At 42.7% G+C, this 17437-nt stretch overlaps 1 protein-coding gene across 1 annotated transcript in view; it reads left to right on the forward strand.

Annotated features, from left to right (window-relative positions):
- CLSTN2 (calsyntenin 2) overlaps nucleotides 1-17437 on the forward strand; it is a 1533789-nt gene that overhangs the window by 625218 nt on the left and 891134 nt on the right. The window lies entirely within an intron of this gene.

Genomic DNA, 17437 nt, shown 5'->3' on the forward strand with positions numbered 1-17437 from the left:
AGTCATTATTGGAGCAACAGGAGTAACAGAGTCCAAAGAGGAAACCATCCAATAACTGGCAACATCCAACAGACTGCATACAGTTTTAGTAGGGTGCGGTACTGTCTATAGGCGACAGCAATGAGCTAATTGGTCCTGCTGAGCAACTTGGCCCCACTCCCTTCCCTACTCTTTGGCTCGTTGGCACCAAAACGTCCAGTCATACCAGAATTACTAGCTGGACAACACCTTTATCACTTAATAATATTGAGAATGCTGCCTTTACGCTCTGTAATTATATTTTTCTATCACTTTAAGGTGTGAAACACTCAAAAGATAAAGAACTGAAGGAAAGAAAAATAATGAGAGAAAAGCAAATGGCTGGAAAACATCTTATCTTTTTAAAATATATTAATTAAAACATTATGTCTATGGTCTTTGGAACCTGGATTCCTGGCATTACATTAAGATAGTCTAAATAGGTAATATCAGCTCACCAAGCCTGCTGCAGTCCCATAATCGTCCTGTGGTGGATGATCAGCGCACGGATGGTCAGAAGTCTCCAAATAGATATAAAATATAAATCCAGCGCAATCACATGGAATATTAAAAAGTTGTCTTCTTTATTGATAGTTTTTCATAAAATCCAAAAGGTACATGCAGCATAAAAATAAAGGATGCCCAGGTCAGAGCGATGCCTTTCAACAAACTGTCTTAATCATGGTCTAAATGTTGAAACGCGTCGCTCTGATCTGGGCATCCTTTATTTTTATGCTGCATGTACCTTTTGGATTTTATGAAAAACTATCAATAAAGAAGACAACTTTTTAATATTCCATGTGATTGCGCTGGATTTATATTTTATATCTATTAAGATAGTCTGTTATCTATCATGGACCTCTTACTCCTAGTACTGATCTTGAGGCTTTTTATACCATCCAGGGCTACTTTCGGGATTACACCAGCTCCATAGCTGAAATGACTCAGCACTACTTCCTATTTCCAATTATTTCAATTTTGAGGACCCCTGCAAGGCGATGTGACCACATTGCTTTTTTATGTGCTTCTTTTCAGCACATAAAAAAGCATGTTTTTGTAGGAAAAATGCACTTTTTTTTATTGCGTTTGCACATTTTTTCCTGCTTCTGTTTGTGCTTTTTTAAGTCATGGTGATCGCAAGGGTTTAGAGCCTAAACCCTCGCGATCACCTGTTACAACCAGGACCTGGTTCTCACTACCCGGAGTGGTTTCCACACCGCTCCTGGCAGTTTAGCTCCCTAAATGCTGCAATCAATGCGATCGCAGCATTCAGGAGGCAGGAAGAGGAATTGCTTACCTCTCCCTGGTGATCAGATCCCTGTAATGGGATCACAGGAGCCCAATCGCTGCTATAGTTACCCTGGGTCAGCACCATGTCGACCCTGGGTTACTGAGCTATGGAGTGCCTCACACACCATGCTGTATGCATGCTTCTTTTTTCATTTTTTCAGCAACCAAATCTGCAAGGAAAAAAGAAGCAACATGTGCACAGCAAGTTATATTTCTCATAGACTTTGCTGGGATGCTTTTTCCTAATAGTGTATAAACAGTGCAACGCACATTATTTGCTTCTGGTGCTAGTCCATGGCAGCGCTTAACACTATATCCCATCCAGTGACAGTTATCATCAGAGGTATATATTAGTAATATTTCCTGATATTAGAGTCCAACATATACTGTAGACAATGTGTGATCAGCATCTAATGCATAAGCCTCTTTTTATTTTCATGGTAATTAAAGAAATCATTATTATTTTTTTTTTTTTACACTATAAAATCTGTTGTTTTTTTTTATAGAATCTAAAGTGTTAACATATCAGACATTAGGAAAAGCCAATTCTGAGCTCAGATAAAACAAACTTGCACAAATTAGGTGTACACTATATGGAAACTGTAACAGCTTTTTTTTGACCTTTCAAAGTATGCAGGCTTAATCGAAAACCAAATATTAGCATAACTATGATAAAGCACTTATCAGGGTGGATTTGAATGCAGTATATATGCATAATGCAGGGATGTTCCTCGCCAGTGTTTAGCCAGCGAGATCTGCTCATCTTTTCTCATTATGGCACTGACAGAGCCATTGCTGCCTTACAAGAGTGTTCATATTCGGCAGTCATTAGAGGTTATATTTATACAATCCTTATTAAAACATTAAAGAAAATGCTTACACTCAAACATGAAAAAATATTTTGAATGTTTATTCATTTTCATCTGTGGTAGACATGAATAATCCAAAAATGAATAATCCAAAAATGAATAATCCAACAATGAATAATCCAAAAATAACCCAGCATAAAGTCAACTGCTAATGAAAATGAAGCCGATTTGTTACTATGGTTCAGACAAGTTAACCATTAATTCTTGTACTATGTACTGTATGTCCTTTTACTAGAAGCACAAAAAGTGGAAAAAATAGTGGACTTTTTTATTATGACAGCCATGTTGCCCCTAAAATGCTATTTACAGTGCCCCTTACTATACCGGCCTCAGGGTTCCCATTAGTATGTATGTCTCACTGCTTCTCAGTGCACAGTGCTCCTTACTGTAAAAACCATATTACCCCTCACGTTACCAACTTCAGTACCTCTCAGCAAGTCACAACTTTCCTAAAGTATACCCCAACCAGTGACCCTTACTTTGCTAGTCACAGTACCCCTTACTATGCCAGCTATAGTGTCATTTAGTATGAAAGCCTCAGTGACATTCACTTTGCCAGCCACAATGCTGCTCTGTGTGCCTAGAAAATGGGATTAAGATGTGGTTCTGATGGAGCCATTAACTTCAATGAGGCAAAAAGAATGCAAAATATGAATATCACACTCCGCTTGTGGGGAACACTGAAGCAAGTTGGAAGGGCAGCTCCAAGGTGAAGTTAACAAAAAACCCACAAGAGGGTGAAAGAGCACACAAAAGAATAGTCAGCTAGCCAAAGAGTAATTACAGGGATGTCTCGTCAGTACCGGGGGAAAAAGCAACCTGTTAACAGGTCCAAGCAAGGGGACGGAGGCCAGGAAGTAAATTCAGAGGCAGAAGAGCAGAACAAAGCCGAAGATGGGGATAGAAACCAAGGTCAGTAGCTGGGAGATCAAAGTTTGTACAGAAGAGGTGGGGATACAAGACAGAACCATGGGTAAGACTGACAGGACTAAGGAGACCCAGGATGGAACTTGGGATAGGAGGACCGGAAGGACAAGAGAGAACACACATCAGGAAGAGGTAGCTTGGAGATGGTACAGATCAGAGTCAGACTCATGGGAAGCAGTTGCGCATGCTGCAGAGCAGGAACTATTACTGACGGTATCCTAGAGGTAGCAACACCAAGATATGGCAGCACAACCTCCGGAACAAGGCATGATGGAACAAGCACCTCCCATGGCACTTAAAACACTGGGGAGAGGATGCATGCACTGGCTCAGCAGCGGCAGAGCCATGCATGAACCATGACAATGAAACTGTGGACTCTATTTAAACTCCTTCTTGACTGTGTTCATGCTTTCAGCTGGACAGAAAAGAGTAAGAGACTATTCCATTGCGTGCAGCTAAATAGACAACCACAAAAAAGGAAGTCAGAGTCAAAATATCATCCACTCAAATGCCAGGACCCAGAGATTCTAAACAGAACATTGCCAGGGAATCCGACTGCCTCAGCTTCTTTCTTCCCTTCATTGCATTTTGCATCCTAAAAACAGAATAAATCCATCAAAACGTCTTATCTATTTCTATTTACCAGGTAAGGGATGGACATCTACCCAATTGTCCAAAGGATATAAAAGGAAACCTAATTCTCAATCTGGACCAAATTCTTCCATTGCTCCACGACGGTCGAGTTTACTTACCTATTATTACCCGGCATTACCTTTTTCATCAATTAAGACATCTGTGTTATTGAGTCAGATAGGAACTAATTTCTACATGAGCCTTCAGCGCCTATAAATCTGTCACTGTTGACTGTTTGTCCTTTTTTGGACTATCACTAGGGAGTAATTACTTTGTTAGTGTTAGTATTCTTAGAGTTTGAGAAATCATTCTTAGTCATATAGCTATGTACAAATTGATATAAGGACTAGAGATGAGCGAACCTTTAAAATTCGGTGATCGTACTGAAACGGCTTTATGCATGCAAACCTCATTGGAATATTAGTGTGCTCGGGTAGGCTCAGTGTTCGCAAGCCGCTTGCAGTGTTTGAATGGCTCTCATTGGGTGTAATATCAGCAATATCGGATGTAGTGTGTACGCATAAAAAAATGAAAATACCCATCCTTTCTCCTCCAAAAGTGTTCAATTTATAGCTGGCTGCTTATGGGCGCAGAACCTAACTGCCAATCAGTAACTTCAAATGAAGTTTGGGCAAATTCGGGTCCAGAACTGAACGTTATCTAAAGTCCTGCTGAACTCACAAAACCCAAACTTCCATGGGTCTGCCCATATCTAATCAGGACACATCAACAATGCACCTGACTAAATAATGTGCAGACTATCAACTCACAGAATTGACAAAACAGTCGGTTATCAGAAATGTATCTCACTAGTAGGAATGAGATTACTGCTTGGTAAGCTTGTAATACTCGGTACTCGTTTACTCCGTATAATGGAAGTCAATGGGGCAATCAAGCATTTTTCTAGAACATCTTCTGGGAAAATGCTTGAGTTCCCTATTGACTTCCATTATACTCAGTAATCAAGTACCGAGCTCCTGAGCATCAAATTGCTTAATACGATTACCAAGCACCCGAGCATGGTAGTACTCGCTCATCACTCCTCACTACACAAGACAACTATGCATTTGCATCTAAAAACCAATGGGAAGATGTATTATGCTAAAGAATACATGTAAGGGCTCGGTTCCACTTGTGTTTTGCACAGACTAGTGCAATCCAATAAAACATCGGACTGCACTCGCACCAGTGCAAAACTATGGGGCAGTGTCCATCAGTGATTGATTTCTCATGCCATAGCGGCATGAGAAATTAATTGCATTATACTACGTTTGGCAGCGAGTCTCAGCTCACGCACCCCTATACAAGTCTATGGGAGCATGTGAAACATCACACTGCATTCACATGTCATCTGACTGCAGTGCAATATACGCAGAGATAGGCCGAGGAGAAGATGGGGAGAAAGTGCTCCCTCTCTCTTCGCGAGGCTGTTATACGATCACAAGATTGCATCACAGTGGCATGACCCTTGGCTGACGCTCACAGCAAACAGTCAGTAGCATATCTCTTCCGTTGCTCTTGCATCAGAAGCTATGTGCAAATAGATCCATACACTAAGGGTACCTTCACACTTAGCGATGCAGCAGCGATCCGACCAGCGATCTGACCTGGTCAGGATCGCTGCTGCATCGCTACATGGTCGCTGGTGAGCTGTCAAACAGGCAGATCTCACCAGCGACCAGTGAACAGCCCCCAGCCAGCAGCGACGTGCAAGCGACGCTGCGCTTGCACGGAGCTGCCGTCTGGAAGCTGCGGAGACTGGTAACTAAGGTAAACATCGGGTATGGTTACCCGATGTTTACATTAGTTACCAGCGCACAGCTGTGTGAGCAGGGAGCAGGGAGCCGCGCACACTGAGCGCTGGCTCCTTGCTCTCCTACCATAGCTACAGTACACATCGGGTTAATTAACCCGATGTGTAATGCAGCTACATGTGCAGAGAGCAGGGAGCCGCGCACACTGCTTAGCGCTGGCTCCTTGCTCTCCTAGCTGCTGTACACATCGGGTTAATTAACCCGATGTGTACAGCAGCTACATGTGCAGAGAGCCGGAGCCGGCAGCACAGGCAGCGTGAGAGCTGCAGAGGCTGGTAACTAAGGTAAATATCGGGTAACCACCTTGGTTACCCGATGTTTATCTTGGATACAGCTTACCTCAGCTGTCAGACGCCGGCTCCTGCTCCCTGCTCGCTTCATTTGTCGCTCTCTTGCTGTCACACACAGCGATCTGTGTGTCACAGCAGGAGAGCGGCTTTGAAGAAAACGAACCAGGGCTGTGTGTGACGAGCAGCGATCTCGCAGCAGGGGCCAGATCGCTGCTCAGTGTCACACACAGCGAGATCGCTAATGAGGTCACTGCTGCGTCACAAAAAGCGTGACTCAGCAGCGATCTCGTCAGCGAGCTCGCTGTGTGTGAAGCACCCCTAAGACTCAGGCTTTCCTTGCACACTGTAATACAGAGCCATTGACCTTTCATATGTTAAATATAGAGAAATGAACAGCCATGGAGTTACTGCCTAAATAAGTATTTACACAATTAGAATACCATGTAGTTAATCAATTCATCATTATATACTGGCCTCTGTGATTCAGCTGTTAGATATAGTTTTCTCTCTCCTCTACATTTTACATTTTATCTTTGTCATTTTTTCCCACGTACTTCACCTTCTCAAAGGCTGCTGTACTGAATGTGAACTCTTTTAATAATGTTTTGTTCACCTAACAAATAATGGAATTAAAATTACATATCTGTCTGTTCTTAAATTGGACTGCAATTGTTCATCTCCTTAAAATCTTACTTAATAAACATCACTATTGTTAAACTTTGTCACAAAAATGACTCTTGTCTTTGAAGAAAAAAAACCTTTTAACAGACTTGGCATTATTCAAAAGAAAAATAAAAGTACGAAAAACCACAATGCGAGTGACCATAGGTTATGGCTAAGTGATTTCTAAACTATTGTGGAATGAACCTATGTACAATAATTTCATTACCGACTGCAATTTCCTTTTAGTGGGCTCACACAAAAGTCCACAATAGGTATGAAAAAAATGTTCACAGCATTTGAAATATTTATGATTTGACATTTTCTTTGTAGCTGTACACTACACTGGAACATGACAGCATAATAAGCAAACTGCTGATGTTCCAATTTGCAAATGAATCTGAACCATTGGCCCAGCGGGCCTATAGAGCCAACAGGGCTATTTATTATTTTCTATATTCATCTCACTACAGTGCAATTATTATATTTCCTTTCTCTTGGTTTCATTTGTTTTTGACAAATTTGAAGATAACAATATTAAGGTACATTTCCCAATAAATATCTTAAAAAGGTGATAAAAATAATGAAAAAATGGATGAAGAATGGACAAAGATAACAAACTGGAAAGATCAGGCGACGAGAAAATGGGACCATATCTGTAAGATGAGCTACCAACTTGTCACAGAAAAGTGACCAACCGAGGTTTGACGCACAACAAAAAACACACCTAAAAAACATCACAGACAAGGAGGAAACAATCTCAATGGTGGGCCCTGACACTAGTGAGAGGGTAGGTGGGCACCTCCTAACCTCACCTGCAGCTGTTCTTACTCTCCTAGCCAGTTCCTATACAGTCTCTGCAACTGTTGCCGAACAGCACCCTGGGTCCCTATGAAAACCCTATAGATGCCCTGACTAGTGAGAGGCAGGTGAGGTTCACTGGACCCACCACTGCACTAATGAGACAAGAGGGTAGGGAAGACAAACAGGGAATAAAGAACCAAAATGAAGAGGATACGACTTCTGGAAGAGCCATAGCAGCTTCCTCCACCAAGGCAGCTTTCATACAAATGGTTTGTATAGTCAGCCAAGCTTGTGGGGGAGACCAAGCTACTTAAACATAGGGGAGGGGGGGGGTGTCTACAAAGCAAGTGCAGCTGACCTCAACTACAGGAGGGCTGCTGGCAGAAAACTGACATTTAACTACTTCCATGCCAAAGGAAATGAAACATTTAAATGCAGAGTCCTAGATATAAATAAGGGGCTTCAGTCCTCCTGCTGCCACTAGTCTCCAAAAACAGGGAGACAACTGTGACATGACTATTCATTTGCCATGAAAAATCACACTACCTGGTGCCCTCCATATGCCTCTCTTTGTCTCCTCCCATGTGACCCACATTCCAGTCCTCATTCATCCAAGATGGCTACCATAGGACCATGGAGAAATCATTAGTAGGTATGAACCTCATCTATTCTGCCTTTACTGGTGCAGTTCAGACTTGCCACTGCTCCATATGTCACAACATCAGCCATATTGGATGCAGGAGAACTGGATGGTGGCTATACTTGACAAACTATGTATTTCCAATTTTCACTACTCTGGAGGAGGGTTTTAATGATGATCAGTAGATGGACAGAGGATTTCTTAAAATTGGGATGAGTAGGTAAATCATTGTTCACGAAAACCTTTTTGTTAAGTTTCAGTCTCTAATATGACATGAACAGAGGTTCAGTGGCAGCTACAGCCTGCCAAACATATGTAATTAGCAAATTGTACAGTTGGCCAATTTAATTCATATCAGAATGTTGCCCTAATCATTAATATTCAAGCACTAGTTCTGGGTTCTGCTTGGTCCTCTTCTGACTTTGTCCGACAGAGGACAGTGTTTCCTGTGTCTGTACATGACCAATAAATTGTGCAGAGCAGAATTCTGGATCTGAAAAATGTTATAACAAAAAGTAGAAATTCAACCCCTTAGTTATCGAGCCAAATTTTCATGGCCACGTTAACATGTTCAGTATTTTAGTCAGTATTTTATATCAGTATTTGTGAATGAAAACTAGGAGTTTATGAAAAATGCGGAAGTGGTGCAAGTGTTTTATTATACTTTTCCTCTAATTGTTCCACTCTTGATTTTGGCTACAAATACTGATGTAAAATACTGACCAAACACTGAACTTGTGGCAATAACTTTAAAATGTTTTAATATATTCCATTGATTTTGAGAAAGTTTTTTTGTGAAATATTACACTTTATGATAGCTTTAATTTTAGGTCAACATGTTTTACATTTATTTATGAAAATAACACTAATTTTTCAAAAATGTAAAAAAAATTGCGAATTTTCCCATTTTATGTTATACCTTTAATCCAGATAGTCGTAGCACACAAAATAGTTAATAAATAATATCTACTTTATGTCTAGCTTATAGCAACACCATTTGTCAAATGTCCTTTTATTTTGTTAGGATGTTAAAAGGTTTCAAAATTTAGCAGGAATTTTTCAATTTTCAATGAAATTTACAAAACTTATTTTTTAAGGGACTTTTTCAGTTTTGAGGTGACTTTGGGGGATTCATATATTAACAAAATAAACAAAAATGATATTTTAAAAACAGCAAACCTCAACAAATTTAAAACTGCTGTCAGGTACTTTGTTAACTCTACGGGTGCTTTTCAGGTATTAATGGAAAGTGGAATGACGGCAATGAAAAATTACAGTTTTATCACTAAAATGTTGCGAACGTGAACTATTGATGGCGGATTCTAGGGCCGCGTCTGCCATACAGGGATATGGTCTGATCATACTACATCTCCTGAGTTGGGGAGGAAGTAAAAATGTATACAGACATTAAAGCATGGGATCACAAATTATTCTCCTTTAAGATAGAACACTTTTTAAAAAAGCCAGGGTCCTCCCCTACCCAGGAGATGTGGTATGATCAGACCATGTCCCTTTACAGTCAGAAACTGCCATTACACAGTACATTAATATAAAGAATAGAGTCCGGCTCAACAAATATAGGGTAGGTGCATAGAGAAAATACAAAGATATAAAGGGTAACTCAAAAGACATAGACAAAAGGTCAATTCAATTTTTTTTTTCATTTTCTGTAAAAAGTGGTGCACCGCAACATAAGCAAAATGACATTTCGGCATCTGAAAAAGCCTTCATCAGGGTTTTGCATAGAAGGCGTTGTGGGTACTGGAAAAGCAATCTGCAATATCAGACAGTATTCTGAGCATTTGTGGTATGGGTAAGGTGCCCAAGAATGCAGAAACAGATCCATGTCCAGGGTAGGTAAGAGTAATGTGGGTAATGGGAGGGCAATGCACCTTAATGACGTCCACCTGTGATGTGGACAAAGTCCAGGGGAATGGTGGCAGTGGTTGCTAACATGTGAACTACTGCTGGCAGACTCTAGGGCCATTACTTGGCTGTGTCTGCCATACAGGGACATGGTCTTATCATAACATAATCCTGGGTTGGGGAGGAAGAAAAAAAGTTTAGAGACATTAAAACATGGGATCACAAATGATTCTTCCTTTGAGGAAAAACACTTTTTAAAAAAGTCAGGGAAAGCTTATTCGTCACAAAAAGAATCAGCTGTGATCCCATGCTCTAAGGTCTTTATACTCTTCTGCATCCTCCAATGCCCAGGAGATGTGGTATGATCAGACCATGTCCCTTTACTGTCAGACACAGCCATTACACAGCACATAGCAGGGGCACATTTATAAAATTATCTCAGAACAGGAACATTTTTTTAAGCGCATCCAATTGTGGAACTTATTATCATTCCAAGATCAATTGATTAAAAGCAACTTTAAAATTAACTTTCTGGGAAAACCCCTTTAAATAGGGATGAAACATAAAATTGATGCTTTTGATCACATATTCATGAATATGTTTTAAAATGATTTAAAGCTCCTTAAACTACTTTAAGAATTTAGAGATCAAAAACACCTTTGAGAAATGAATGCCATCCATTAATTTACCTTTTCAGGGGCAGTATAAAGTTCAGTAGCTGCCCACAGCATAAACAGTTTAGCAAAAGGAATAACAATACAGCAAGTCCTTGTCTCCTTGCATGGCAACATTAAAAAGTCTATTGGGAGCTCATTAAATGTTGTTGAGCTACATATAAAGTCATGTTGTTATGTTTGTGTAATTTCTTATCATATCAGGTCTGGTATTCTTTATGCTTTTTCAGATCTGCAATTTAAAATTTAGTTGAACCCTTCTGCCTTTATGACTTTAACTCCATTGTATTTCTTGATATCACTGAAGGTAAAGCAACAGTTTGAAAGAGGGGTCCACAACTCTATGGATTTGATGCAGCATTCACCAATAATAAACAAATATGGAAAGTGTGAAAAGCTCTTTGAAGTTACAGTAAAACGCTAAATGGAATAAAAAATAATTTTCCTGGATGTGCTGCCTCACTCTCCATAATTGTCCATTACATGTCAAATGTAAAGTAACTTGTGCCCAGCTGTAGGCACCCACCTCTATTTGCAACAACCTTAAGCTTAACAACGGTTCATAGGTTTCCACTTGAAAAATGCATAAAAAAAACATTTAAAAGAATAAATATAAGCATATCTATAAAAATCCAACAGGGGCCCGGAATTGATCCTGGATATCTGGTCAGACTCCGGTCCCCATATAAGTCTAAAGGGGGCTTTACACGCTGCGACATCGCTAATGCGGAGTCGTTGGGGTCACGAAATTCGTGACGCACATCCGGCCGCATTAGCGATGCCATTGCGTGTGACACTGATAAGCGATTTTGCATCGTTGCAAAAACGTGCAAAATCGCTAATCGGCGACATGGGAGTCCATTCTTAAAAATCGTTACTGCAGCAGTAACGAAGTTGTTCCTCGTTCCTGCGGCAGCACACATCGCTGCATGTGACACCACAGGAACGAGGAAGCTCCCCTTACCTGCCTCCCGGCTGCTATGCAGAAGGAAGGAGGTGGGCAGGATGTTACGTCCCGCTCATCTTCACCCCTCCGCTGCTATTGGGCGGCGGTTCAGTGACGCTTCAGTGACGTCGCTGTGACGCCGCACGGACCGCCCCCTTAGAAAGGAGGCGGTTCGCCGGTCACAGCGACGTCGCCGGACAGGTAAGTATGTGTGATGGCTCTGGGCGATGTTGTGCGGCACGGGCAGCGATTTGCCCGTGTCGCGCAACAGATGGGGGCGGGTACCCACATTAGCGATATCGGGACCGATATCGCAGTGTGTAAAGTAGCCTTTAGTCTATAAGAACCTGCATCAGGAGCTTACAAATAGTAGTAGATGAGATAAGGGGATTAGAGCAGGAGCTTTAAGGCCACGTCTCACTAAGCAACATCGCTAGCAACATCGCTGCTGAGGCACGACTTTTGTGATGTGACAGCGATGTTGCTAGCGATGTTGCTGTGTGTGACATCCAGCAACAACCTGGCCCCTGCTGTGAGGTCGCTGGTTGTTGCTGAATGTCCTGGACCATTTTTTATTTGTTGCTCTCCCGCTGTGAAGCACACATCGCTGTGTGTGACAGCGAGAGAGCAACAACTGAATGTGCAGTGAGCAGGGAGCCGGCTTCTACGGACGCTGGTAACCAATGTAAATATCGGGTAACCAAGAAGCCCTTTCCTTGGTTACCCGATATTTATCTTCGTTACCAGCGTCCTCCGCTCTCTCGCTTTCAGTGCCGGCTTCCTGCTCCATGCACACATAGCCAGACTACACATCGGGTAATTAACCTGATGTGTACTCTGGCTAGGAGTGCAGGGAGCCAGCGCTAAGCGGTGTGCGCTGGTAACCAAGGTAAATATCGGGTTGGTTACCCGATATTTACCTTAGTTACCAAGTGCAGCATCGCTGCCACGCGTCGCTGCTGGCTGGGGGCTGGTCACTGGTTGCTGGTGAGATCTGCCTGTTTGACAGCTCACCAGCAACCCGTGTAGCGATGCTCCAGCGATCCCTGCCAGATCAGGTTGCTGGTGGGATCGCTGGAGCGTTGCTTAGTGTGACGGTACCTTTATACTCTGCTCTAACAATACTATGGGGCTCTTCATTAACCTAACACATATGCACTTCTTCCCCTGTCCCTGCGTCTTTGATTGGTTGCAGTCAGACGTGTCCCCACCCTTTATTACAGCATGTCTGACTGCTTTCATCTGAGACGCTGTCTGTTTGTGTCTATATTGTTGTAAAAATAAATAAAAAATATTGGTATAGGGTTTCCCTATAATATTATACCCAATGCAGATAAAACCCATCGCTACAAACTGCAGATTACAGCTGTGTGCGTACCTTGGCTCTGTATCAAAGTAAAAGGGACCACATGTGGCTTTTTATAAAATTATTGAAATAAACATTTTAAAAACTGGCGTTCAGTTTCCTCCCCCCCAATTTTGGTAACCAGTCATGATAAAGCCAATAGCTGGGGGCTGGTATTCTCAGGCTGGGGAGACCCATTATTATTGGGCCCTACAGCCTATAAATAGCAACCTGCAGCCACCCAGGATTGTCACATCCATTAGATGCAACAATCCCGGAACTTTACTCAGCTCATCACAATTCCCCTGGTGTGGTAGAAATTGGGGTAATAAGAGGTTAATAACTCACAGCTACCACTAATATGGAGATTAGTAATGGAAGGCGACTATGAGATCCCCGATTACTAATCTGTAAGTGAAAACAAATACACACAAACATGAAAAAAATCCTTTATTTGAAATAAAATACAAAAACACACCCTCTTTCACCCCTTTATTAACCCCCAAACAGGTCCAAGTCCAACGTAATCCACACGAGAGCCCACAGCAATTTCACCTCTGCTACATTACTGAAGGCACAGCACACGGGTAAAGAACGTGACCTCATTTAATTGAGTGACCTCACCTCAGGTTTGGTGCTGAAATTTCAACACTATTTTCTTGCACCTAATCTACACCTCCTGGAAAAAAAGGCATCAAAATACCATGCTGTTTTGATGCAAGAGTGATTTTTTTTTTTTTTTTTTGCCAGAAGGTGTAAATTGGGTGCAGGAGCATGATGGAAAAATTTCAGCACCAAATCTGCATCTCTTCACCAAGAAATGCACAAAAAAAGTTTTTGACTCTGTTTTAGTGTGGTTTTCTGCCAGAAGGTGCATCAAATTTGGTGCTGAAATATCTGCCCCAGATTTCAGCACCAAATTTGCACCACCTGGAGCTTTAATCCCAAAACGTTCATTTTCACAAGCATCACAGGACATAATAGACCATAAAATTTGTGCAATTTCTCCTGAGTACAACATACCCAATATGTGGTAACCCCCCCTCCCCCTGCTTTTGAAGCATAGTACAAAGTGAAGAAGATAAGAGCGCCATATTTACAACACAGGTTTATTCTTTGGGTTAATACAGTTACAGAGATGCCACATTTATATCTTTTTTTATGTTTTACCACTTTTACACAAAAAAAACAATTTTTTAAGAAAAAATAGTTTTTGCATTGCTGTGTTCTCTGAGCTATAAGTTTTTTATTTTTCCATTGATAGAGCTGTGTTGCAGCTTGTGTTTTGCCTGACAAGATGTCATTTTGAGTAATACCATTTTTATTTATGTTCAACTTTTTCATCGCAACTTATTCCACTTTTTTTCTGCGGCATGATGAAAAAGCATTTTTTTGCCACATTTTTTTGTTAAACTGTTCACCAAAGGGGATAAATAGTATGACAGTTTAATAGAAGAGATCAGGTTGGATGTGGCAATGTTAAATATGTGTACTTTTTGTTTAATTTTGTTTTTATATAAATAAATGTATTTTTTGTTATAAACTGTTAAGTGATTTTTTTTACACATTTTGCTAGTTTTTTTTTTTACTTTTTTTTACTTTTTAAGTTAGTCACTATATGGGATTTTGTTAGGTCCAGGTGGTGGATCCACTGGACCGAGCACCCCACCAGAGGCCTGGGTGCACGGTAGCCAGAGCACTAGCGTGGCAAGGACAGCGTCCCACAGGGGACGGGTAGAACAGAGTCACTGGGCCTTCAGAGTTCCTGGAAACAGTGCAGGAATCTGGCACAGGTGCCGGGTAGGAATGTCAGGCAATAGTATTGATAACAGGACACGGCACCAGGGGACCTGAGCATCTAGCTTTCAAGACAAGGCTTACAAGACACGTTAATCAGGCCCCGCCCACATGGAAAGGCCAGTCTTATATACCCAGCACAGCCTCATGTCATATCCTGCTTCAACAGTGCTGGGCCCATAAGACCAGGTGAGTGGGCACGGCCCGACCCTATATAGAAGCATGAGTCTAGGACTCAGAGTCAGACACATGAGACTGGGGACAGGAAACAGGAGAGCATGAGCGGGAGCGGCAGCCATGACCGGCGGACATGTGAACTGGATCAGTGGGTAAGGAGTGGTGCAATGATGGTGAGACCGGATCAGTGGGTACAGAGCGGTGCTGGGATGGTGCGACCGGATCAGTGGGTAAAGAGTGGTGCCGATGCATCGGGAGCGTGACAGATTTTAACTTTTCTTAGTCTGATTGCTGGTATAGTGTATGGTATAGCAAGCATGGCATAGGCCACTATACGTGGCAGATTCCTCGGCTCCCCTTTGATCCTGTTATGGGAAAACTGGAGAGGTAAGAGAAGGAGTGCACTGCTTCTCTCTAACTTCTATGTGCCACAATCACTATTGATAGGGGCATATAAAAGATCGCAAAGGGTTAACATCATCAGGGCCTGATGATGTCTCCAGGCAGAGCTACCATTCTCCACCGGAAACTCGGTGATTGCAGCAGTGATAGGGAAGGGGTTAAAAGATGAAAAAGCAAACAGAGACAAAAAAAGCAGCAACAAAAATGCAATAAAAATGCAACATCAAAAATGCAATGAAAAAAATGTAAGTAACCTAAGATTTCGAGATGGTGCAGAAATTCTTCAGCATCAAAACTCAACAGATACTGATCATGGGAATGTAGCCTTAAGGGTGCTTTACACGCTGCAACATCGCTAACGATATATATCGTCGGGGGTCACATCGTTTGTGACGCACATCTGGCATCGTTAGCGACATCGCAGCGTGTGACACCAAGGAGTGACGATCAATGATCGCAAAAACTTCAAAAATCGTTGATTGTTGACAGTCGCTCCTTTTCATAATATTGAATGCCGCTGGTTGTTCCTCATTGGCATCACACATCGCTATGTGTGACACTGCAGGAATGACGAACATCTCCTTACCTGCATCCACCGGCAATGAGGAAGGAAGGAGGTGGGCGACATGTTCCGGCCGTTCATCTCCGCCCCTCCTCTGCTATTGGGCGGCTGCTTAGTGACGCCACAGTGACGTTGCTATGACGCCGAACGCACCTCCCCCTTGAAGGAGGGATTATTCGGTGGTCACAGCGGCATCGCTGAAAAGGTATGTGCATGTGACGCTGCCGTAGCGATAATGTTCGCTACGGCAGCGATCACCAAATGTCGCACTAACGACAGGGGCGGGTGCTATCACTCACAACATCGCTAGCAAACGCTAGCGATGTTGCAGCGTGTAAAGTGACTCGCCCACCTTTTCTGAAAGGTCTGCTATGGGTTCTGGCCCTGGGAGTCTACAACGTTCCCTGGGCCTCGGTTTTTACTGTTTGGAGATGGTCTTTGCACTCCTCCAGTCTCTAGGGACCGTCCCCTTTCGCAGCTTGATCACTCCACCGATGTTCTTGTGGAACAGGCCACCATAGCTCTAAACTGCCCCGACAGCTATACAGACTACCCGTGGCCCTGCGACTCCTTCTGCCTTCTACGTGGTGTCACCTCAACCTCTGGGTCCCAGGATCTTCACCAGGAAGCGTCTCCTTCTGTTTTTCTGCTCCTGCCTGACTTGGAGCTTTCTTTCCTTCTTTCTTTCTTGCTTTCTTTCTTTCCTCCTCCTTGCCTGCCTCCAGCAGGCCTCCTCCTCCCTCCTTTCTCTCATTCTTCTTCTCCAACTACATGCTGGCTCCTCACTCTCTCACTCCCTGAGGTAGACTAACTAAACTTGACCTTCCTTTCTCTATCTGCTCTCAGATGGCTCCTCCCACCTCCCCAGTTGCCCTGTTCTACCCTATAGGAGCAGGGATGGGTCTTATGACCCCTCCCAGCATGCAGCATGGGAGGGTTGTCTGCCACTTTCCCGGGTCCCAGTGTGTTCCTAGCAATGGGTGTAGTGTGGATTTACCATGGGACCGGAGTTCACTCTCTTCCTCTCTCAGAATGGGACATCACACCACTGGATGGGGTGCAATGACCTGTGGCGACGGAAGCCTCAGGGGCGCCACACTCCCCCACAGCAAATCCCAGCACGTCCTCAGGCTGAAAAACAACAAAAACATGTGGAAGAACTGCAAAACATTTTTGTTAGGAACAATATAAAACAATAAACCATTTCTTCCCTTTATGGGATGCATAGATTCTTAAACGTTGCAAACTTCTTATAAAGAAACTATGTGTGCACTTCCAGTTCATTGCACGGTTTGGGCACATCCCCCATAATTCTGGTAGGGGGCACAACGGGTGCAACTATATACATTTCTTGGCTACAACAAGTCCAGTAGCCTGGCAGTTCATTTCTTTTCAAACAACAACAATGGGGCAAATACTCAACCAGCCACTAAGTCCAGTGGCCTGGTTACACAGGACACATAAGACATCACATTCACCGGGGACCACATTCCAGTTCCGTGGCCCGGTACATATAAACATGGGGGTGACATCTTCGAAAAGCATGAGGGGCAGTACAGCAGGAAAGGGTGTCATCTTCGAAAAGAACATCGGGACAGAACACAAGGGACATCTTCAAAAAGAATGAGGGGCAGACGGGGCTATATACAGTTCAGCTTCTTCTTACTTCTTTACATGTAGGGATTCTTCTCCGGCTCCCCACCTGGCAGCAGGTAGACAGCGA

This window comes from Anomaloglossus baeobatrachus, chromosome 3 (assembly GCF_048569485.1).
Source record: "Anomaloglossus baeobatrachus isolate aAnoBae1 chromosome 3, aAnoBae1.hap1, whole genome shotgun sequence".
Lineage (NCBI taxonomy): Eukaryota > Metazoa > Chordata > Amphibia > Anura > Aromobatidae > Anomaloglossus > Anomaloglossus baeobatrachus.